The 24,722-nt window shown below is 47.2% G+C and overlaps 2 long non-coding RNA genes across 4 annotated transcripts; both read left to right on the top strand.

The window, feature by feature from the left end:
* The first annotated feature begins 761 nt into the window (after positions 1-761).
* LOC103666601 lies at positions 762-14,381 on the top strand. Of its 2 annotated transcripts, XR_569557.2 has the most exons (4): positions 762-1,465; positions 4,384-4,451; positions 11,826-12,104; positions 13,122-14,381. It is a non-coding gene; the product is annotated as an uncharacterized LOC103666601 (long non-coding RNA). The 2 variants fall into 2 exon arrangements; XR_569558.2 differs by lacking the exon at positions 11,826-12,104.
* Positions 14,382-14,679: 298 nt separating this feature from the next.
* Positions 14,680-21,288, top strand: LOC121106422. Of its 2 annotated transcripts, none has more exons than XR_005839049.1 (2): positions 14,680-14,958; positions 20,787-21,288. It is a non-coding gene; the product is annotated as an uncharacterized LOC121106422 (long non-coding RNA). The 2 variants fall into 2 exon arrangements; XR_005839048.1 differs by having other exon boundaries at positions 20,270-21,288.
* The last annotated feature ends 3,434 nt before the right edge of the window (positions 21,289-24,722 follow it).

The raw sequence follows: 24,722 nt of genomic DNA, 5'->3' as shown, positions 1-24,722 counted from the left end.
AGAGAGAGATCATGAACATGGGGAGGGGCAGAGGGAGAGAGAGAAGCAGAGTCCCCAGTGAGCAGGGAGCTGGATGCGGGGCTTTACCCCAGGACCCTGGGATCATGACCTGAGCCGAAGGCAGATGCTTAACTCACTGAGCCACCCGGCCACCCCTACATTTTTTTTTTTTTTTTTTGTAAGTAGGCTCCACACGCCCAGTGCAAGGCTTGAACTCAGGACCCTGAGACAAAGACCTGAGCTGAGATCAAGAGTCAGATGCTTAACAACTTGAGCCACCAAGGCAGCCCTCCCTATGTCCTTGAAGTAGGTACTGTGATCCCTGTTTTAGAGAGAGAGAACTCAAGACAGAGATTGAGCTCAAGGTCACACAGCTAGTTAGAGATTAAAACTAGTGTGAGGTGTATCCATGATTTGATTTGTTTTTTTAAAGATTTTATTTATTTATTTGACAGACAGAGAGACAGCCAATGAGAGAAGGAACACAAGCAGGGGGAGTGGGAGAGGAAGAAGCAGGCTCCCAGCAGAGGAGCCCAATGCGGGCTCGATCCCAGGACTCTGGGATCACGCCCTGAGCCGAAGGCAGACGCTTAACGACTGAGCCACCCAGGCGCTCCCCATGATTTGATTTTTAAAAATTTTTTAATTTTAATTTAATTTATTATTATATTATTATAATATTAATTATTAATTTATTAATTTTATTTAATTTTATTATTTATTTAATTTTATTTTAAAGCGACCTCTACCCACAACGTGGGGCTCGAACTCACGACCCGAAGATCAAGAGTCATGTGTTCTACCGACTGAGCCAGCCAGGTGCCCCTCCATGATGTGATTTTAATCAGGTATGGTGAGATGTCAGACATGGAGACAACTGCCTTCGAAAGAAGGATTTATAACTTGAAATTCCCAAGGAACAGGGGCACCCCATGCTGTGCAGAGCCATGAAGGAAAGCACCAGCACAAGTCAGACAGAAATAAAAAAGCACCAGCAAAAGCCTTGATTGCAATTTTCAGGGGAAAGAATGAGTTTCAGATTGGCTAGTATGAATAATGGCAGCAGGCTCTAGCCCGTGGGGTGACCCCTGGTTGTCTGATTACCTGGCCTATGTGTGTGTGTGTGTGTGTGTGTGAGATTAGGGCAGGGGGACTATTGACTTGCTGCGGGAGGGTTGCATAAAGGAGGGGTTGGGGGTGTGGGCTTTGAATTGACCGGTTTGTATTGGAGAGGCATGCTGGAAGGCTAGTTGTTTACTGCCTCTAAGAATTAGCGAGACCTGGGAGGGGCAATCGCTCCAGGATTTGCAAGGCCGTAAGACGTGAAAGCATCGTAAAATACAGAAAGCGAAAATATGATTGATACACGAGCCTAACTCTGAACTCCAGCAGATCGACTGCTGTGTGTGTCGTGTCCCGTACACCCTGCCTGCTTTCACAGAGTTGTCGTGAGGACTCACGTTGGGTATGTAATACACATGTAATGTTTAGCACATTGCCTGGCACTTGGTAAGTTCTTTATAAATCACCGAGACTGTTATGCAAAAGCCAAGAAGTAGGAGAGAGAACAAGGCATATTTGGACAACTAGGCAATGTAGCCTGGCTTCACTAAGGAATGCTGGGGAGTGTGGGGGGTGGGAGAGGCCAGGTCCTGGAGGCCTTGTTAAGGAGGGTGGAATTCACCCCGAAGGCAAAGAAGAACAACCAAAGAGTTTTAAACAAGGCTCAGCCTTTCGGAGGGCCCCTCTCCGCCTGTGGCGTGGAGAATGGATTTACCCCAGGACAGCACTGGAAGCGGTGTGACCGCCGGAGCGGAGTGTCGTCTCCCCAGCAACCATTCAGCACTCCCAGTTTCCTTAGGGCCTCTGCCTCTCTCCGTCTCTCCGGCCCTGTGTCCGAGAGGGGGGTGGGGCTCTAACCCCCACACCTCCAGGGAGCACTTGAGCAACCCAGCGCAAAGTCCATCAACTCAGCCCACTTGCTGGGTCACTGTGATCGGGTCAATGACAGGTCCAAAAACAGGGACTGTCAGAACTTTGGCTCTGACCCCTAGAAAACGTGCTTTTGTGTGCAGAACTTGAACCTGAGAGGATAGGAGAGGGGGAGCTCCTGCAACCGCCCTGCCCCTAAAAGGAGAGAGCCCTGGGGGCGCACCTGGCTGACTCAGTGGGTGGAGCGTGCGGGGACTCTTGATCCTGGCGTGTGATTTTGAGTCCCACGTTGCGTGTAGAGGTTCCTTAAAAATAAAATCTTAAAAAAAAAAAAAAAAAGGAAAGGAAAGAAAGAGGGGGGAAAAAAGGAGAGAGCCTGGAGCTGCCGGAGGCATGACCTAGAACAGAAGTAAGCCAACCCCGTGGGAAACAGAAAATGAGTTCCAATGGCAACATCTGAGCCCTGAATCCAGCCTTGCCTGAAGCCATTTACCTCATAAAGTCAACTTTTGGCCAAATCAATTTGAGTTTGGTTGCTGGCTGACATGATGGAGATGAAATGAAAGGAAATGGCTCACTGCAACGCATTCCTGATGCTGACTAGGTCCTCAAGGGAGAGAGCAGCACAATCCTACCGCGGTGACTGAATGTTTGTGTCCTCGTCAAATTAATAGATGGCGATCTAATCCCCGATGGGACAGGACTTGGAGGTGGGATCTCTGGGAGGCGGTGAGGGCAGAGCTCTCCATGATGGGATTAGTGCCCAGATGACACATCTCAGGGAGCTCACTTGGCCCTCCCAGTGCAGGAGGGGGGCAAAAAGACAGGAGTATGTGAACTGGGAAGCAGGTTCTCACCAGACGCCCAGTTCCCAGCACCTTGATCTTAGACTTCCCAGTCTCCCACCGTGAGAAATAAATTTCTGTTGTTTATGCACGGCCCCCCCCCCCCAGTCTATGGTAGTTTATTCTAGCGGCTCGGACATATTAAGACACCTACTGATGGTTTTTATTAGTGAGAAAAAAAAAGTTTACCAACCAAAGCACCCTCATGCGTTATCGGTAAAAGCCGGTACAACCTCCGCAGAGAATAAAAGTTAGGCCCTCGGCATTAAAACGTTAACGATGGGGCGCCTGGGTGGCTCAGTCCGTCAGTTAAGTGTCTGCCTTCAGCTCAGGTCATGATCCCAGGGTCCTGGGATGGAGCCCCATGGGGCTCCCTGCTCAGCGGGGAGCCTGCTTCTCCCTCCCCCACCCCCTGCTCATGCTCTCTCTCTCTCTCAAATAAATAAACAGAATCTTTAAAAAAAAACTTTAACGGGTATACCTTTTGACCCAGCAATTCAACATTTAGAGATAAATTCTACATACTTCCACAAGCAAGCCAACACAGAAAGATGCAAATAAAGCGTTACTAGAGCAAACATTCGAGATAACCCGAATACCCATCAAAAAGGTAGTAGAAAAATAAACGATGGAATTTCGATAAAATCAGAACTATCACATGCTGGCAACTCAGACAGCATGCACAGCCCTGTGCACAATGAAATATGATGCAAGCCTTTAGAAGGGCATATGAAGACAATGGTGGGTTGTCCATGACCTATCAGAGAAAAAAGTCACAAACTATGTATGTGGGATAATCCACTGGGGTCTAAGAACTTTATGTGTAGAGTACCCAGCACCCTGTCAATCTGGCCATCTCTAGAGAGTCACATCATGGGGAAATTGACGTACCCTGTGTTATATATTCCTATAATGTTTTATTTTTCTAAGACATTTCTCACTTCCGGGGCGCCTGGGTGGCTCAGTCGTTAAGCTCAGGGCGCGATCCTGGCGTTGTGGGATCGAGCCCCACATCAGGCTCCTCCGCTGTGAGCCTGCTTCTTCCTCTCCCACTCCCCCTGCTTGTGTTCCCTCTCTCGCTAGCTGTCTCTCTCTCTGTCGAATAAATAAATAAAATCTTAAAAAAGAAAAAGTCATTTCTCACTTCCATAAGAAAAAAAAATGATGAGGGTGAAATATTTTTGAAAAGTCCAGATATGTGTCCACCTCTGTTCTTATAACATTAAAAAGATACAGTCCACATGTGTCTACTTCTATTCTTCTAGCATTAAAAATGAAAAATAGCTCAGAATGCTCTAAAAACAATGATGTCATTGAAGTAGATTAAGAGGAGGCTGGACAAATAGTTCAGCGAATGTATTTAGGGTCCTTCTCTCCAGGTTCTGCGCAAATGCTAGTTATGTCCTACAGCTCTGAGGAGAGCATGAGAATCAAGCCCTTTGGCATTGACAGAGCTCCAGAATTACCAGATCAAAAGCAAGAAGTCTGTTTGTGTGTTGACAAGCATCCAAATGTTTGGAAACAGGGGGAAAATGGACTGACCTTGCCCCTTCTTCATCCTGTTGTTTTGGCTTTGAGCAGGAAGTGCTTTTGTGTCCCATTTCAGGGCCTGACGTCTGACCGAGAGATACGGCTCCTACTAGCAGGAGAGCAGTCCGAGGGAATGAACGGACGGTGAGTTGGGAGGAAAGAGTGAATAAAAAGGGAACCATCTCTTGGCGGTAAGTAACGGAAAACGCAGCTCGAGCTGGCTTAGGCACCATGGATCGGCAAGTCCACTGACTTCAGATACGGCTGGATCCAGGGTGTTAATGGTATCAGAACCAATCTCTCTCTCTTTGTGTGAAACTTTATAGACAAAGGAAAAAAAAAACTTTATATAAAAAGGCTCTTCCCTAGCAGTGGCAGTGGCACCAGCAATCCCAGGCTTACATCTTGTTCTCTCGTAAAACCGGCAGAAGGGATCCCTGGGGGGCTCAGCTGGTTAAGCGTCTGCCTTTGGCTCCGGTCATGATCCCAGGGTCCTGGGATCTAGTCCCACAGTGGGCTCCCTGCTCAGCGAGAAGCCTGCTTCTTCCTCTGCCTGACGCTCCCCCTGCTTGTGCCCTCTTTCTCTCTGACAAATAAATAAAATCTAAAAAAACAAAAAAACCCACACCCCAAAAATGGCAGAAAAAAGATGCTCTATTTCTCCAGCAGTCCCATTGACTTAAATTGGTCCTGATTCTCTTTTGTCTCAGTGGGGTCACATGGCCATTCTCAAAGCAGTCACTGCAGTGGGGGGATAAAACAGACTGACTAGTGTGGACTTGTCTGCGTGCCCCTTCTTGGAGCTCTTGAGAGTTAGGCTAACCAAGTCATTTGAACTGAGGGAGTCGGGGATGAAGGGTGGTGACTCCCAAGGAAAATCAGAAGAAAGAGAGTTTCAGAAAAACAGACATAAAATACAGAAGCAGCCAAGTGTCTGGATGGGCCTTCAGCTCGGTTTCAAATGCTATGAAGAAAAATAAAGCAGGGTCATAGGGACGAGAAACAGAAAATTGTTTTGACCCTGCTGTAGGACTCATCCCCCTTTCCCTGCTCTTGAGGCTTTTGGGGTTTAAAAAGGTCAAGGCCTTCAGCTTTTAGTTTTATAGTCTGGAAATTCCCCCAGTGTGAAGTGAGGGAAGTCAAGATCAACATTCCGAGGGTGGGGAAAAGAGGGTCATTTTCACACTCTCGGGGGCTTCAGGGCCCAGAGCTTCCCAGGGTTCGAGGGAAGCAGTGGCCCTTCCTGGGCCACGATTCTTCCATTTAACATCTATTCATCGAGTGCTGCTGTGTTCCAGGCCGAGCTCACGGTGACACGGTGGCCCTTGTGGAATTTACTCTCCGAGATGACACACGGACCACAAACGAATGAACAGTCGCGTATAACGTATCTGCTGGTGAGAGATGTTAGGACAAGAGAGGACAGGGTGAGGGAGATAAAGGTCACAGGGTAGTCGAGGACACCCTCCCTGCTGAGAAGACCTTTGAACAAGGACTGAGGGACTCGTGGGATGAAGGCCTGCCGCTATCTGAGGGAACAGAATTCTAGGCAGAAGGAAGGGCAAGATCAAAGGCCTTGAGGCAAGACAATGCTTGCACAATTGGAGGGATGGCCAGGAGGCCGGTGTGGCTGGAACAGAGGGAGTGCGGGGAAGAATGGTAGGAGGTAAGATCAGAGAGCCTGTGCGGTATGGGGACAGATCTCGCCCTGGTCGGCCATGGTGACAGTTTTGGCTTTGACAGAGTTGCATAGGAAGCCACTAGACAGCATGAACAGAGATATGATATAACCTGACTTGGAGTTTACGGTGAAATAAACAGTAGAAGGAATATTCTGAAAGCTGTGTGGAGAACAGACTGCAGTAAGCAAGGCTGGAAGGAGGGAGAAGGATAAGATAGCAGCTGTTGCAATGATGCAGGGGAGAGATGACAATGACATTGGCCGGGCTAGGGTTGCAGCCAGGAGAGAAGATTCTGGGCATGAGGCATGACAATGAATGAATGAGACAGCCGTGTCTACCTTGATGGGTCCTAAGACAATGATTGTGCTGTTCGTATTTATGAAGACTTTTGTAGACTTTGAGGCGATCAGCATCCAGCTCCCCCTTCCTCCTATTAGGACCCGAAGCCCCCTGTCTAGGAACCCACTTGGAGTCTTATAGGAGGGCTATGCCTGGCACCCTTGCCCACCCTTGTATATGAGGCCAAGAGAGCCCAATCCTTCCACCCTCTGTCCCACAGCATAGCGATGGGTCCAGGACTCAAGCTCGGCCAATGGACTAAGGATACAGAGAATGGAAAAAGGGGTTGGAAAGTGCAGACCCATCACAGAGGCAGCATGCGAACCTGACCTGTCCTATAGCATGACCTTAGCTGTGGTTTCTGCCACCCAGCCTCCCCCCAGGCAAGGCCACCCGTGCACTATACAACTTTGGGGGGCGTTAGTTCATTCTATCCTATGTTAGTCTACGGCAGGGATCAGCAAACATCTGGGGTAGATATTTCAGGCTTTGCAGGTCTTATGATCCCTATGGAAACTAGACAACATGTAACCTTAAGAGTATTCTAGGGCCAGTTACTGTTCTCTGCAGTTCTGATAGAAGAAACGAGCGATGTGGTAAGAAAGAGGTAGTTCAGATGACACTTTATTTGCAAACGCATGTGGCAGGCAACAATCGGCCAGCAGGCTGGGGGCCCCAGGAATGGTACCAACATGCCCGCTGGGCTTCTGGAGCTCCCTTTGTTGCTGCTGATTTCCCAAGCCAGCCCTGCAGCTTCCTCTGGATTCAGCGAACCCCCATATCCTGTGTCTCAGTCACCTCAGGCTGCCATTACTAAGTATCATAGACTGGGTGACTTAAACAGTAGACATTTATTTCTCACAGTGCTGGAGGCTGGGAAGTCGAAGATCAAGGTGCTGGTAGGTGGGCTTCATTCTGAGGCCTCTCCTGTAGCGGGCTGGCATCTCCCCGTGGGCTCACACGACCTCTTCTTTGAGTACACTGTGGGTGGGAGGGAGCGCTAGGCATCTGGTGTCTCCTCTTATAAGGGCACAAATCCCATCATGAGGGCCCCACCCTCCTGACTTCATCTAACCCTAATTACTCCCCAAGTGCCCCCTCTCCAAATACCGTCACATGGAGGGTGTGGCTTTCGGCATATGAAGTTTGGGGAAACACAAGCATTCGGTCCCTAACATCTTTCTAATGTATTTTGGTTTTGCCTAAGCGAGAGTGCAGTTCTGTGGCTTGCAACCAAGAACCCTAAATGACGCAGCACTTCCTCCACTTGATTTAATTCCACGAGGCCCTCCGCAAAAGGGATAGCTCAAAGTCCCTCACTCCCACTGCTGGAGAAACCACTGGAAGCAGATCACAATGAGCAGGACTCATTAGTGTCATCTTCATTCATGATACCTCTGCGTGTTTAAAAGTCTCCTCACTGCATAGTTTTAACTTCCTACCTCTTTCTTAGAAGGTGGCTGGTTTCTTCAATTAACTGCAATGAACAATCACTGCCCCCAGAACGAGTTGGTTCAGGAACCAGCCTTCCTCCCCACCTCCTCCTCCCATCAGCGGCTTGGCTGTGCGAGCAGCGTGCTTCCTGTTTACAAAGAGATATGAAATATATTAGTTAAAGAGTCCACCCCTCATGCTTTGCTACTTCCTTCTGCTTCGCAGGATGAATTTCACTTGGCCTTGGAATTTTATTTGTCTTTGGAAGTCGTGGACTTGATGATGTTTGGAGATTTACGATTATACAAGACCATCTCTGTAAAGTGCTCAGTCCACATGACTCATTTGTATTTTACGTTTCTTGACCCCACCATGTTCCAAAGAGGATTTCCTAAACATATATTGTGCAAAAGATTAAAAAAAAAAAAAAAGTAAGCAATGAAGCTGGGCCAAGCAAACATTAGGGGAGGGGATAAATCAGATGAATTAAAAGACAAAATAAAACACGATTTTCCTACACACATATCGCCTCAAATTCTGGGTAGAGGTTGCCTGCCTGGCTCAGTTGGTAAAGCATGTGACTCTTGACCTTGGGATCGTGAGTTCGAGCTCCACATTGGCTGTGGAGCCTACTTTAAAATAAATTTAAAAAAATAAAGTTCTGGGTAGAGGTTAGAGATGTGTTATGAATCTTGTTCTGAGCTTCCTGGCCGTCACAGCAAGTAAGGAAATACTTCTGATGTGGTTTTCAGATTGAAAACAAACTAATTACCCAGACAACATGGCTGGTTCTTTTTTTTTTTTTTTTTTGAAGATTTATTGATTCATTACTGCTGATGTGGTTTCAAGATTGAAAACAAACTAATTAACCCAGACAACATAGCTGGTTCTTTTCGTTTTTTAAAAAGATGTATTTACTGGAGAGAGAGAGCACGAGCGGGGTGGGAGGGGCAGAGGGAGAGGGAGAGAGGTTCTCAAGCGGACTTTGCCCTGAGCGCGGAGCCCACGCAGGGCTCCATCTCACCACCCTGAGCTCACGACCTGAGCCAAAACCAAGAGTCGGACGCCGAATCGACTGTACCACCCCCGTGCCCCAGCATGGCTCGTTCTAATTCTTTATACAGTAAGGGGAGTTGAATAGCTGCTTTTTTTTTTTTTTTAAGACTCAGAAAACTGAAAGTTTTTAAGCCCAGGAAATGCTGTATATTTTTGATGTCTTCCAGAAAACCCAAGAAGCAAAAATTTCACTTTTCAAATCTGATAAATTAGAGCTGGCTGCTCTCACTGCAAAATAATCATTTTCCCCCCAAACAGTCCCTTTAAGACACTTAAAAGATACTTAGTATTTAAAACTTAAATAGCAGTAACATGACATGTTTAAGTATTTGCTTACAGATAGATTTCTATAGGGTCTGGTGGGACCTGAAAAGCCTTCCAGTTCATCCTTCCAGTCCAATATGGAAAGATCATTAACATTTTTTCAAATTGTAGTAGAAATCACATAGCATTAAATTTATCATCTTGATCGTTCTAAGTCTAGAGTTTAGTAGTGTTAGTATATTCACATTTGTTGTGCAACAGATCTCTAGAACCTTTTCATCTTACAAAACTGAAACTCTATACCCATTAAAAACTTCCCACTTCCTCTCCCCCTCCCCAGCTCCAGGCAACCACCATTCTACTTTCTATTTCTACGAGTTTGACTACCCTAGGTGCGTCGTGTAAGTTAGAATCATACGGTATTTGTCTTAGTGTGACTGACTCATTTCACTGAACATCATATCCACCCCCGTTGTAGCACTGACCGGATTCCCTTTTAAAGGCTGAATAATATTCCATTGTATACATTACCACGTTTTCTGCGTTCATCATTTGTCTTGGACATTTGGGTTGCTTCCACAACCCAAATTGTCAATAATGCTGGACTAAACACAGGTGTGCAAACATCTCTTTGAGATCCTGCTTTCAGTTCTTTGGGGTGTATACCTAGAAACGGAACTGCTGGGTCAAATGATAATTCTAGGGGTGCTGGGTTACACGTCTGCCTTCGGCTCAAGGATCCCCCGCATCCCGGGATCGAGCCCCCGTGGTGGGCTCCCTGCTCAGGAGAGAGTTTGCTTCTTCCTCTGCCTCTGCCCCTCCCCCTGCTTGTGCATTCACACTATTTTTAATGCCTTGAGGAAACTGCACACTGTTTTCCGTAGCGGCTGCACCATTCGAAACTCCCATCAACAGTGTACAAGAATTCCAGTGCCTCCACATCCTTGCCAACCCTTGCTGTTTGCCGTAAGACCATCAGGTTTTGAGGAACAAGGGAACAGAGACTAACACACCCAAGATTTTGTATGTGATGGATGGCAGAGTGCCTCAGCACATCGGCATTCCAAGGACCCTTCCGAGGTATCCTTCAGTTGTTCAAAGGAAACATTTCCAGGGGCCCCCGGCTGGCTCGGTCAGTAGAGTGTGCGACTCTTGATCTCAGGGTCATGAGTTCGAGTCCCACAGTGGGTGTGGGGATTGCTTAAAAATAAGATCTTTAAAAAATAATAAAGATTTTTAGCAAAATAATACATTCATGGAATAAAACGTGAATGGGATAAAATTCACAGATTGGGAAGGAAGAGATAAAACTCACTTTGTCCCCGGATGGCACGATTGTGTATGTAGAAAATCCCAAAGCATCGACAAAAGCCTTGAGGACTAAAAAGCAATTACAGCAAGGTTATAGGACACAAGTTAATACATACACACCAATCGCCTTCCTAGACATCAGCAACGAATAATTGGAATTTGAAATTTAAAATAGCACCATTTACATTACCACCCCCCAAAATCAAATGCTTGGGCATAAAATCTAACAAAATATACGTGAAATCTACTGAGGAAGACAACAAAACTCTGATGAAGGAAATCAAAGAACAACCAAAGAAATAGATATTCTTTGTTCGTGAATAAGAACGCTCCATATTGTTAAGATTTATCGGTTATTCCCAACTCGGTCTGTAGATTCAGTTCAGTCAAAATGCAAGCAAGTTACTTTGTGGATAGCGGCAAACTGAGTTTATATGGAGAAGCAAAAGAATCTGGGACTCGCCAACACAACATTAAAGAAGAACAAAATCGGAGGATTGACATTGCCCAGCTGCAAGACCTACTATGAAGATACAGTAATCAAGACAGTGTGGGAGGTCCCCGGGTGGCTCCGTCGGTTAAGCGTCTGCCTTCAGCTCAGGTCATGATCCCGGGGTCCTGGGATCGAGCCTCGGGGAGCTGCTTCTCCCTCTTCCTCTACCCCTCCCCCCTGTTCGTTCTCACAAATGAATAAATAAACTCCTTCTTAAAAATTGAGGAAATTGTGTGAGGTAAGGGGAGAGGGAGTATATGGAAAAACTTTCTCTACTTCTGCTCCATTTGGCTGTTCACCTAAAACTGCTCTAAATAATAGAGTCTGTTAATTTTTACAAAGCGAATGGTCTTGGGGCACCTGGGTAGCACAGCGGTTAAGCGTCTGCCTTCGGCTCAGGACGTGATCCCGGCGTTCTGGGATCGAGCCCCACATCAGGCTCCTCCGCTGGGAGCCTGCTTCTTCCTCTCCCACTCCCCCTGCTTGTGTTCCCTCTCTCGCTGGCTGTCTCTCTCTCTGTCAAATAAATAAATAAAATCTTAAAAAAAAAAAAAAAAGGGAATGGTCTTGCAGCAGACAGTGCTATGTGTCTTCCCGGGAAGATCACATTTCCCTGTTCTCTGAGAGTTTGTTGGGCCCCCTGTGTCTGAGTTCTGGGCGGTAGAATGGAAGCAATGCAGGCCATTTCTAGGCGTGGCCCTTCAAAATGTCCCTCTAGCTTTTTCAAATAAATAAATAAAATCTTAAAAAAAAAAAAAAGGGAATGGTCTTGCAGCAGACAGTGCTATGTGTCTTCCCGGGAAGATCACATTTCCCTGTTCTCTGAGAGTTTGTTGGGCCCCCTGTGTCTGAGTTCTGGGCGGTAGAATGGAAGCAATGCAGGCCATTTCCAGGCGTGGCCCTTCAAAATGTCCCTCTAGCTTTTTCTTCTTTTTGCAGTGAACTTGCTCCGAATGATGGGGCTACAAGACCAAAGAGGGCGAGCCAACCCACACTAGATTCTGGAAGAATGAGAAAAACACCCCACCTGTTGTTGTGTTGAGCCACAGATGTATTATTGCAACATAGCATAATATAACTGGACCAAGACAACCACCAAAAGGCTTACAACGAAACAAACGACAACAAAAGTAGCAGGTCCCCTGCCTCACCTCTCCTCGTTCTCCCTCCTAGTCCCCAGATGACCACTTGCAATGTTTCAGCAACTTCTTTGGGCATGTATGTCCTCACTTCTAAATATGATTTTACTTCTAACTTTGTATTTACCAATTTTAGGTATTATCTACGGACTTCCTGTTACAGCAAATGAGTTAGCATTCTTAAATCGTCAACAACCCTGATCGTCCCCTTCCCAACTTTGCAATGTGATAAATATGCCATTTGGGGTTAAATCTACATTCAATTTTTACATTATGCAGAACATGCAAATAAATGTAGGACACTGATGAGCCAGACAGTATAGTGGCATTATGTTTCCTTTCTTTTTTATTTTTTTTAAGATGTACTTACCGGGGCGCCTGGGTGGCTCAGTCGGTTAAGTGACTGCCTTCGGCTCAAGTCAAGATCCCGGGATCCTGGGATAGAGCCACAGATCAGGGTCCCTGCTCAGCGGGAAGCCTGCTTCTCCCTCTGCCTACCATTCCCCCTGCTTTTGCTCTCGCTCTTTGTCAAATAAATAAATAAAATCTTTTTACAAAAGGTTTGTTTATTTATTTATTTATTTTAAAGATTTTATTTATTTATTTGACAGAGATAGAGACAGCCAGCGAGAGAGGGAACACAAGCAGGGGGAGTGGGAGAGGAAGAAGCAGGCTCACAGTGGAGGAGCCTGATGTGGGGCTCGATCCCATAACGCCGGGATCACGCCCTGAGCCGAAGGCAGACGCTTAACCACTGTGCCACCCAGGCGCCCCAAAGGTTTGTTTATTTATTTATTAGACAGACAGATCACGAGCAGGAAGGGCAGAGGGAGAGAGAGAGCATCTCCAGCAGACTCCCCGCTGAGTGCTGAGCATGACATGGGGCTTGATCTCACGACCCTGAGATCACGACCTGAACCAAAATCAAGAGTCGGGTGCTTAACCAACTAAGCCACTCAGGCGCCCCTACATTTCCTTTCTTGAACAAACTTTAATTTTATTTGTATCTGGGTTTATATTTGTCTCATTTTATTTTTATTTGCTTGTTTTTTTTTTTTTAATTTCTGTGTCACCAATTTTTTCCATACTTCTACAGTGGCTGTTTGTCATTCTTCCTTGCTGCCCAGATGTTAAAGCCTTCCTGTATTTGGGGAATTTCCCCTTAGGAGACTTGTGAGAAGCAGAACCTCCACCAGAGAAATGGAAGATTCTAGAAGCTCATTTTCTCAGCCTCTTGCAGCTAAGGCACTTAACTTGGACATCACCCATCAGATGCACACATCTCAATGGGTAACTGCTGGATGCAGAAGCAGAAAATGCAAGGACCGTTTTCTTTCTTGGCAGAAGAAGTCACAGTGGGGCCGCCTTGCACGACAGCGGCAGTGACCTGTGCCGGGGACCCATCAGTGGCATCTCTGCAAGCTGCAGTGCCTGCTACTTGGGGACAACAGCGGCGTCATCCTCACTACACGAGCTGACAGCCCGGTGGAGGAGCTGTTTCTAGTCGGGTAGCTATGATGGACGTTCTCCAGCCCTCGTGGGATTTTACGAGTCACCTAATCCTCTTTTAATAAATTCCCTTTCTCCTTAAGTCAACTAGAGTTGGTTTCTCTTGGCTTACAGAGAAGAACAGCTAGCAAGACAGTTTTCCACACAGTCCCATGCAGGGCCACCTTCCTGGGCGTGTGACCTGTGCAGGAGGCAGCGGGCCCCATTCTCAGAAGAGCCCACCCACTGGCTTGGCTTTCACTATTTTGCAATTCTTAAGTTTTAAGCAAGAGGCTTCTTCGTTTTTGTCTTGCGCAGGGCCCTGCAAATTAGGCAGGCAGCCCTACATGCATGGAGTAGATAATGTGTGAATTTCCCTATTTTCTGGGAGATCTCAAACCCGGAGTCTTCTGCCCTCCTGGTCCCATCTGGAGTGATGCCCCGCACGGGGGTCTTGCTGAGTCTTGCTCGGGCCATCAGCTTGGAAGCTTCCCTTGCCTTGCTCCTGGGTGGGAGCCACTGTCTCCTGGATACTTTCTTGTTTTTCTCTCATCTGGGCGGAGCGCACCATCAATCACTTTCTGAGAAAAAGTGCATGCGAGGTAAGATGCTCCGAACGTTTGCGTATCTGGAACGATGTTGATTCTCCCTCACACCTAACTGACAGATCGGCTAGTTGCCGAGTTTTGTGGTAACGGTATTTTGCATGTAATATTTTGAACGGCTGTGTGCCTCCGCCATCTAGCTTCTAATGTTATTTTTCCGAAGCTCGGGCCATTCTAATTCCCAAGGTTTTCAATGTGGCATGCTTCTGATTGGTTTTTTTTAGTCTCTCTCTCTCTGAAAGCTTTTTGCCCACAGATTTCCTAGGGATGGTCCTCCAACATCAAAACCTTTTTCTTGTTCCTTCTGGGAATAATTACAGAACTTCCCTCTTTCTTTCTTTCTTTCTTTCTTTCTTTCTTTCTTTCTTTCTTTCTTTCTTTCTTTCTTTCATCCCACAAGTGATTTATTGAGCACTTACTGAGTGCCGGGTAGTCTGCTGGGCGTCTCTCTCTCTGAAAGCTTTTTGCCCACAGATTTCCTAGGGATGGTCCTCCAACATCAAAACATATTTCTTCATACTTCAGAAGGTTCAAGCTGGGAATAATTACAGAACAGGGCCCTGCAAATTAGGCAGGCAGCCCTACATGCATGGAGTAGATAATGTGTGAATTTCCCTATTTTCCGGGAGATCTCAAACCCGGAGTCTTCTGCCCTCCTGGTCCCATCTGGAGTGATGCCCCGCACGGGGGTCTTGCTGAGTCTTGCTCGGGCCATCAGCTTGGAAGCTTCCCTTGCCTTGCTCCTGGGTGGGAGCCACTGTCTCCTGGATACTTTCTTGTTTTTCTCTCATCTGGGCGGAGCGCACCATCAATCACTTTCTGAGAAAAAGTGCATGCGAGGTAAGATGCTCCGAACGTTTGCGTATCTGGAACGATGTTGATTCTCCCTCACACCTAACTGACAGATCGGCTAGTTGCCGAGTTTTGTGGTAACGGTATTTTGCATGTAATATTTTGAACGGCTGTGTGCCTCCACCATCTAGCTTCTAATGTTATTTTTCCGAAGCTCGGGCCATTCTAATTCCCAAGGTTTTCAATGTGGCATGCTTCTGATTGGTTTTTTTTAGTCTCTCTCTCTCTGAAAGCTTTTTGCCCACATGGTCCTCCAACATCAAAACATATTTCTTCATACTTCAGAAGGTTCAAGCTGGGAATAATTACAGAACTTCCCTCTTTCTTTCTTTCTTTCTTTCTTTCTTTCTTTCTTTCTTTCTTTCTTTCTTTCATCCCACAAGTGATTTATTGAGCACTTACTGAGTGCCGGGTAGTCTGCTGGGCGCTGGGCTTGTGAGGGTGGCCAGGGCAGACAGGGCTCTTGCTGTCGGTGGAGCTCGTGTCATCGTGAGCAGATAAGAACGTGGAAATAGATCATACAATTGCATATTCTGGTACTTCTTACAAAGAAAGGAGAGTGTTGTGAAAGTGAAGTATGAGGGTGGTCAAGGAAAGTCTCTCTGAGAACTGTAGGATGGGAAAGAGCCAGACAGGTAGAGTCAAGGTGGAATGTTCCAGGTGGAAATTTCCACAGATGCCGAAGTTCTTAGGCCAGTCTGGTGTTCAGGTGAGTCTGATTAGGATTCCTGTTACCTCTCGAGTCTCCAGTCTCATCTCTCGCTCCCCTCCAGCCCTTCTGGCTTCCTCGCTGTTCCTTGAACAAACTGGGTGTGCCCCAGCCTCAGGCCCTCTGCCGAGAAGGCTCTTCCCCCACCTATCTGCATGGCTTGTACCGTCGCCCTCTTCAGGGCTCAAATAGCACCTTCTTGAGTGCATCTCTGGCTCCAGCGTCGAAACTGCAAACCCATCCCCCAGCATCTCTGCTCCCCTCTCTCTGCTTTTTCTTCCCCCTTAGTACTGATTCCCATTCAACATACTATGTTTATTTAGTTCTCTTGTTTACTGTCTGCCGTTACATCAAAACATATTTCTTCATACTTCAGAAGGTTCAAGCTGGGAATAATAATTACAGAACTTCCCTCTTTCTTTCTTTCATCCCACAAGTGATTTATTGAGCGCTTACTGAGTGCCGGGTAGTCTGCTGGGCGCTGGGCTTGTGAGGGTGGCCAGGGCAGACAGGGCTCTTGCTGTCGGTGGAGCTCGTGTCATCGTGAGCAGATAAGAACGTGGAAATAGATCATACAATTGCATATTCTGGTACTTCTTACAAAGAAAGGAGAGTGTTGTGAAAGTGAAGTATGAGGGTGGTCAAGGAAAGTCTCTCTGAGAACTGTAGGATGGGAAAGAGCCAGACAGGTAGAGTCAAGGTGGAATGTTCCAGGTGGAAATTTCCACAGATGCCGAAGTTCTTAGGCCAGTCTGGTGTTCAGGTGAGTCTGATTAGGATTCCTGTTACCTCTCGAGTCTCCAGTCTCATCTCTTGCTCCCCTCCAGCCCTTCTGGCTTCCTCGCTGTTCCTTGAACAAACTGGGTGTGCCCCAGCCTCAGGCCCTCTGCCGAGAAGGCTCTTCCCCCACCTATCTGCATGGCTTGTACCGTCCCCTCTTCAGGGCTCAAATAGCACCTTCTTGAGTGCATCTCTGGCTCCAGCGTCGAAACTGCAAACCCATCCCCCAGCATCTCTGCTCCCCTCTCTCTGCTTTTTCTTCCCCCTTAGTACTGATTCCCATCCAACATACTATGTTTATTTAGTTCTCTTGTTTACAGTCTGTCGTTCTTCACTAAAATATAAGCTTCCCAAGGGCAAGGGTTTGTGTGCATTTTATTTTATTATTATTTTTAAAGATTTTATTTGTTTATTTATTTGACAGAGAAAGAGAGAGAGAGCACAAGCAGGGGGAGCAGCAGGCAGAGGGAGGAGAAGCAGGCTCCCTGCTGAGCAGGGAACCTGATGCAAGACTCGATCCCAGGACTCTGGGATCACGATTCCAGCTGAAGGTGGACGCCTAACCGACTGAGCCACCCAGGCACCCCTCTGTGCATTTTATTCCCCACTATATCTCCAGCAACAAAAATAATGTCTGGCACACAGAAGATTCCTGTTAAATATTGTTCTAAGTGAACGAATGGCTCTGAGTGGGAAGAGCTTGGCGTATTTGGGCACAGTAGAAGGTCGGTGTGTGGGACACGGTGAGCAGTTTGGGCACGGCCGGAGAGGAAGTTGGAGAGGTGGGCAGAAGGTAGCCCCATGGCCCTGGTAAGCCATGGGAAGGAGAGTGGATCCGAAGAGTAACAGAAGACCTTTCAAAAGAGTCGAAGCAGGGGAATAACATTATCCAATTTGAATTTTTTTTTAAGATTTTATTTTTTTATTTGAGAGTGCAGAGTGAGAGAGAGCACATGAGCAGGGGTGAGGGGGAGGAGGAGAGGGAGAAGCTGACTCCCCGCTGAGTAGGGAGCCCGACTCCGGACTCGATCCCAGGACCCCGGCATCATGACCTGAGCTGAAGGCAGACGCTTAACTGACTGAGCCACCCAGGCGCCCCAAGTTCAACACCTGCTATGTGCCAGTCACTGCAGACAAGGCCAGCACACAAAGATGAGTACACAAGATTGTTGCCCTCAGGGAACTCACGGTCTGCTGGGGAAGACAGGCAAACAGGCAAACCAATCAGTAATTAGAATCCAGAGCAAAAGCAGAAGTTTACCCATGAGCCAGGTGAGCCAAGAGCACATAGCAGAAGAGAACAAGGAAAAGTTCCTTCCTTGGGGTTGGAGAAGATTGGACTGATTCAAGAACTACTAAGAAGTAGACTCAGCCGTGAGCCAAGTACAGAGACGAGAAAATCCCAGGTTGAGGACTTGGAAGAATTCCTCCAAGCTCTTGGTCATAACTTCTGAGGACTGGTGGGATCCAACTTATCCTCCTCTGATCCCTCCTGGAGTCCAACTGGAACAGTAACTACCAAACTGGACTTGAAATTTGAAGAAAGAGCTTACAAAAAGAGGTCAAGGCCCGTAAACCCATGCTCAGTGGGTAGCAGGGATCCTGAGACAAGAGTCAAGTGCAGATTTGTTGTCAAATCAGGAATCTTTTTACATTCTCCATCTATGCCGCCCTCATGTGGGTCTTGGCCACCATCCCCTCTTGCTTGGACTATCGCAGTGCCCCCCCTTCCCCAGCTCATGCGCACGTACTCTCTCTTTCTCTCTCTCAAGTGAATGAATAAAATCTTAAAAAAAAAAAAAAAAGACTGTTGAACTTGAGGGCCATAGCCACACTGGCCATGCCCTCCGGACAGCCTGATTGCTAAAGTCCTCGTCGTGAGCTAAGAAGAGCTGGCTTGTCTTTATCAACCTGGAGTTCTCGGTCTGCTCAGGCACAGACACTCTTTCCAGGCACTTTCCCACATTAGGCAGAGGCTTCCCCGAGGCAAAGGACTATCAGAGCTCTCTCCAGCGAGTGCAGGGCCTTGGCTAGGCAGGGGAAGGATTCTGAAGTTCTCTCTAAAAAAGCTGAAGGGTTAGTTGCTGTTAGAACAACAAGGCAGCTGTCAGTAAGGAAATCGTTTCTCTGAGATGGCTCCTCCTGAAACTGATATTATGTTTCTTCTAAATATGAGCTACTGACTGGCCTCCTTGTCACAAAGCCTGACTCTTTCTTCCCAGCTGGGGACCTGGCGGTGTCAATGCCCCTGAGGACTGGTGTGCGACACATACCACGATGCATCCCGCCTGGGATCCTAGGGAGGAAGAGGACCTTAATTAGTTGGCAGGCATGGTCTGGTCATAGCAACGTCACAGGGAAAGTGGGGATTCAGGCTTTCTGGAGACTGCTTGAACAATATGGAGAATGAATTGTCGGACGTTTCCATGAGCCAGGTGTTGTTAGAAAAGCATTCGTTCAACCTTTTGTCAAGAATATTCATGCAGGGGGGCGCCTGGGTGGCATAGCGGTTAAGCGTCTGCCTTCGGCTCAGGGCGTGATCCCGGAGTTCTGGGATCGAGCCCCACGTCAGGCTCTTCCTCTATGAGCCTGCTTCTTCCTCTCCCACTCCCCCTGCTTGTGTTCCCTCTCTTGCTGGCTGTCTCTCTCTCTGTCGAATAAATAAATAAAATCTTTAAAAAAAAAAAAAAAGAATATTCATGCAGGGATGCCTGGGTGGCACAGTCGTTAAGCGTCTGCCTTCGGCTCAGGGCGTGATCCCATTGTTCTGGGATCGAGCCCCTTATCGGGCTCCTCCGCTGAGAGCCTGCTTCTTCCTCTCCCACTCCCCCTGCTTGTGTTCCCTCTCTCGCTGGCTGTCTCTCTCTCTGTCAAATAAAAAAATAAAAAAATAAAAAAGAATATTCACGCAAATGTTAGTATTAGTTATCTATCACTGTATAACAAATTATCCCCAAACATAGCAACTTAAGACAACACTTTTTTTTTTTTTAAAGATTTTATTTATTTATGTGACAGACAGACAGCCAGCGAGAGAGGGAACACAGCAGGGGGAGTGGAAGAGGAAGAAGCAGGCTCACAGCGGAGGAGCCCGATGTGGGACTCGATCCCGGTACGCCGGGATCACGCCCTGAGCCGAAGGCAGACGCTTTAACGACTGCGCTACCCAGGCGCCCCTAAGACAACACTTTTTATCCCATAGTTTCTGTGGGTCAGAAAATTGGGAGTGACTCAGACAGATAGTTCTTGCTCAGAGTCTCTGATGAGGTTGCAGTCCAACTGTTGGCTGGGGTAGCAGCCATCTGAAGGCTTGACTGGGTCCGGAGGACCTGCTTCCATAACAGCTTGTTAACAGATGGTTAAGCATCTGCCTTCAGCTCAGGTCATAATCCTGGAGTGCCAGGATCGAGCCCCACACCGGGCTCCCTGCTCAGTGTGGAGTCTGCTTCTCCCTGTGCACTTCACCCCCTCAGGATTTTTTGCTCTCTCTCCAATAGATAGATAGATAGATAAATCTTTAATTAAAAACAAAAGAAATGAGTCACTAAATTCGGCTCACAGTCAAGAGGAGGAAGGGAATTAGGGTCCACATTTTGAAGGGAGGGTCAGAGTTGGGGACATATTTTTCACCGCTTTATCCAGTCAAGAAGAAACAAGAAAATTGAAAGTCTTGAGGCTGCAAGGATTCCCACAGCCATTAGATCAAGGGAATTTGGCCTGAAGAAGTTCTGGATTGAGTTCTGGATTGCGAAGGATGGCAAGTCTGTTCCTTAATTCACTCATCCGTTCTTTCATCTTTTCATTCCACAGCCGTTCATTGAACATCTACTGTGTGCAGTTGGGAAACTGGGCAACAGGCCAAAGGCTCATGAAGAGGCACATTTATAACTAAAGCAGTAATTGCAGGCATTTATAGAGCACTTAGTGTGTACCCAGTGCTGCAAAGAGCTTTAGATCTAAATATCTCATTTTATCATCCCAATAACCATTTGAGATGGGTACTACTATTATTCCCCATTTTATAAATGGGAAATCTAGACTCAGAAAGGCAAGGTCAGGTGTTGTCAAAGGGTAGAAGCTTATTCTGGTGGAGCTGTGGGCTGCAAAGCCAGTTCCTGGGAGCTCCAAGTCTGGGCTCTTTCTTCTAGACTCGCATAAGACTGAGACCTTTCTGTCCTGCTTCCTGCAGAAACAGAGTTATGATGGAAAAGGGCCCAGGGGAGCGGGGAGGGCTGTGGGAAGGGGAGAAATGATCGCTGAGGCCTGGAAGCTTTTATAAGCATGGATCTGCCCTGGTTGGTTGAAGAACACGTCCGAATCTCTCCAGGGGCTGCTGTGAAGATGCTCTGGAATTCCTGGTGAGCCTGATGAAGTGTTGCCGCACTGAGCCTGTCAGCCGTCTGGCTCTTCCAGGGACGGCCCTCGTGGGGTCTGGACGCTCTGGACCCCGAGGCTGCAGCAAGTCAGTTCAGCCATAGCTCGTCGGTACGGGAGTCCTTACTGAGCATCAGTCACGTTGCTAAGGTTACTTGGGGCATCCTCCCGGCTATAGACAAATCCATACTATTTATCGTTTCCATTTTACAGAGGAGAAACCCGAGGCCGAGAAAGGGTGACTTGCCCGAGCCCACGCAGGTATCCAGTCTTAACGTGGGGTTCAGATTGTTGGGGAGCCCTAGTGGTTTAAGCCCAGTGGCCTGGGGTTATGGGATCCGCAGTGAGAGGTCCTGATTTTATGGGCACTCTTGCCTTGTGGGACCCTTCCTTCCATAAAAGCATATTAAACGTGATATTTTATAGATATGTTGGAATAAAGGTGAATCTAATCCAGACTGAATTCATTATTATATACTCTTTATCATTATTTTCGTTTCTCTTCTGATTGTAAAATAAATGAAAACGAAAACAATTTTGTGGACCCTTGAGGCATTACGGACTTGACGCACTATGCGTCTTACGGCTGATGGAGAAGTGGGCGCTGTCTGGGCACAAGTCCTGCTTCCCTCACCTTGGCAGAGCTCCTGTACCTCTCCGTCCCCCGCTTTCCCTCCCTGGAATACAGCAATAAAGGGTAGCTCTATTATATACGGTGATAATGAAGATGAGGTGAAGTAATACTTGTAAAGCGCTCAATAAATCAATGTTCATTGACGTTTTAATGGAAATATATTTGACATATAACATGGTGTAAACTTAAGGTGTGCAACAGGTCATGTACATGTCATGTACATTTATATGTAGGACTAGGATTGTCATGGTGGCGATCATTAGCACCCTTATCATGTCCCATAGCTGTCCTTTGGAATAATTAACTTCTAGTCTCCGAGCAAGTTTGAGGATTACAATGCAAGGTTGTTGTCTCTGTTCACTGGACTGTGCATTAGACCGTGCATCTCTAGGACTTATTTACTACTCATCGTAAGTTCGTGCGCTCAAACAATATCTGTCCACTCCCCCATGTTCCTTGAGATTGCTATTATTTTTTTTATTTGAAGATTTTATTTATTTATGTGACAGAGAGACAGCCAGCGAGAGAGGGAACACAAGCAGGGGGAGCGGGAGAGGAAGAAGCAGGCTCATGGCGGAGGAGCCTGATGTGGGGCTCGATCCCACAACGCTGGGATCACACCCTGAGCCGAAGGCAGACGCTTAACGACTGCGCTACCCAGGCACCCGAGATTGTTATTTTTAAGTACCTTGTGGTTCCACAGCTAGCAAGTGGTAGGGGTAGGAGTGTAGCCAAGTTTGTCTGATTACATAACCCCTAAACTTGGGGCATCTGGCTGGCTCAGCCAGAAGAGCGTGCAACTCTTGATTTTGGGGTTGATCTTCATCTCCGGCCCCACACTGGGTATAGAAATTACTTAAAAAACAACAACAACAACACAAAAAACCCCACTAAATTTAACCTTCTCAATGTAGCACAAAGGGATTTTTTTTTTTTAAAGATTTTATTCATTCATTCAACAGAGAGACAGCCAGCGAGAGAGGGAACACAAGCAGGGGGAGTGGGAGAGGAAGAAGCAGGCTCCCAGGGGAGGAGCCTGACGTGGGGCTCGATCCCAGAACGCCGGGATCACGCCCTGAGCCGAAGGCAGACGCCCAACGACTGAACCACCCAGGCGCCCCACAAAGGGATATTTTAAAGAATAAAAATGAACAGCCAGGGGCGCCTGGGTGGCTCACGCGGTTAAGCGGTTAAGCGGTTAAGCGGCTGCCTTGGGCTCAGGTCGTGACCCTGGGGTCCTGGGATCGCCCAGCATTAGGCTCCCTGCTCAGTGGGAGCCTGCTTCTGCCTCTCCCTTTGCATGCACTCTCTTGCTCCTTCTCAAGTGAATAAATAAAAATCTTAAAAAAAAAAAATTGGACAGCCAGATGAAGAGACACATAGGGCAAAGTCTGGTAGGGTCTTGAGCACGGAGGCTTCTCCGGCCCCTATAGAGTCTGGGGTGCACTACTCTCCTGACGCTGGGATGCGTTCTGCTGGGAAGCTGTCCTATCTGGAGCTCTCTGAATCCCTTGGGTTAAGGGGGTTTTAATGGAGGCTTCATTACATAGGCACAATTGATTAAATCATTGGCCACTGACTGTTGAACTCACTCTTCAGTCCCTATCCCCTCCCCAGAAGTTGGGGGCAGGGCTGAAAGCTTCAACCCTCTAATCACGTGGTTGGTTCCCCTGGCAACCAGCCCCCCAACCTTAGGGGCTTTCAAAAGTCACCATATTAACATAAACTCAGGAGCCGCTGAAAGGGGCTTGTTATGAATGACAAAAGATGTTCCTTTCACTTTTATCCCTCTGGAGCTATTTCAGGAACTGGGGACAAAAAGCAAATATTACAATAAAAGATATTTCGATTGCTCTTATCACCTAAGAAATAACAAGAGATTTTGGAGCTCTGTGCCAGAGACTGGACAAAGACCAAATTTACTTCTTATTATATCACAATACCATAACATGTGTCTAGTTTTAGCCATGAAGCTCAACTTGACGTTAGGAAAATGTGCCCCTCCCCCGGGGTTATGGGGTATGAGTAAAGAGGCAAAAGCCAGAAGTCAGAGTCCGTGGGCTTCAGCTGAAGTGCGCTGGGATAAGGGGTCCCAAGACTCCTCCAGGGTCTGGAGAAGAGCCCTCTCTCTCCATCACTTCCCAACCACCCCTGCTCCTTGAACCATACACGGAATTCTGGAGGCTGAACAATGGAATTCTTTTTAAAAAAATTATTATTATTATTATTTTAGATTTTACTCATTTATCTGAGAGACAGAACACACAGCAGAGGGTGGGGAGGGGCAGAGGGAGAAGCAGACTCCCTGCTGAGCAGGGAGCCCAATGCAGGGCTTGATTCCAGGACCCTGAGATCATGACCTGAGCCGAAGTCAGACATTTAGCGGAATGAGCCACCCAGGTGCCCCTGAACAATGAAATTCTGCTTTGAGGAAGTCACAGTGCTGAAATAAGCAACAAATCAGATCGTTACTCGTAGATTGACAGACTTGAAGACTGGAGGGGATCTTGAGCACTACCTACTCCCTGGAGTCCCGGGGCTTTCAGGAGATAGGAAGGAGGATCGGAGCTGGATTGTCTTGGGTTTGAATCCTAGCTCTCTTACTCTCTAGCTGTGTGACTTTTGACAAGTTACTCAACCCGTCTGGACCTCGATAGCCTCATGTAAACAGTGGATCATAATAACGCCTACTTCATAGGGGCATTAGGTGGCTTTAAATGAAATGTTAAATGAATTCATGCATGCGAGGCACTTAGAACAGAGCTGGGCATGCCGTAAATGCAATATGTGTTAAATTTAAAAAAAGAATGATGCAGTGGCCCAGCCAAGGGAGAGGCCAGGTCCCTGTCCTCGCTGCAGGCCGAGAAGCTCTGCTTTTATCTGTTTTCTATGTCGGGCTTCCTTGTAAAATGTCATTAAAAGGGAGAACAAAGGTGGACCACCCCTGTTGTCATATAATCCCATATTTTACAAAGGGAAACGTAGCCAGGACAGCTAAATGCTCTGCCTAAGTTCCCGCGACTAATGAGAGGCGGGCGGAGCTGATGTAGGGGCTAGGGCGGGGCTGTTTCATCCACACTGCGCGTAAGAAAATGGGATTTGGGGGTTTTGTTTCCCTCGGAGAGTCTTCTGGATCTGTGTCAACAGCTCAACTTCACGCTGGCCGGCTGGAAAGCAGATTGTATTCATGAGCTTTTTACCCCTTTGTGGCAAAGGTCATTAAAGATGCCACATCAAGGAATTGTGTTCTCTTGT

This window comes from Ursus maritimus, unplaced genomic scaffold, assembly GCF_017311325.1.
Source record: "Ursus maritimus isolate PB19 unplaced genomic scaffold, ASM1731132v1 scaffold_32, whole genome shotgun sequence".
Taxonomy (NCBI): Eukaryota; Metazoa; Chordata; class Mammalia; order Carnivora; family Ursidae; genus Ursus; species Ursus maritimus.
This window is presented reverse-complemented; position numbering and strand designations above follow the sequence as displayed.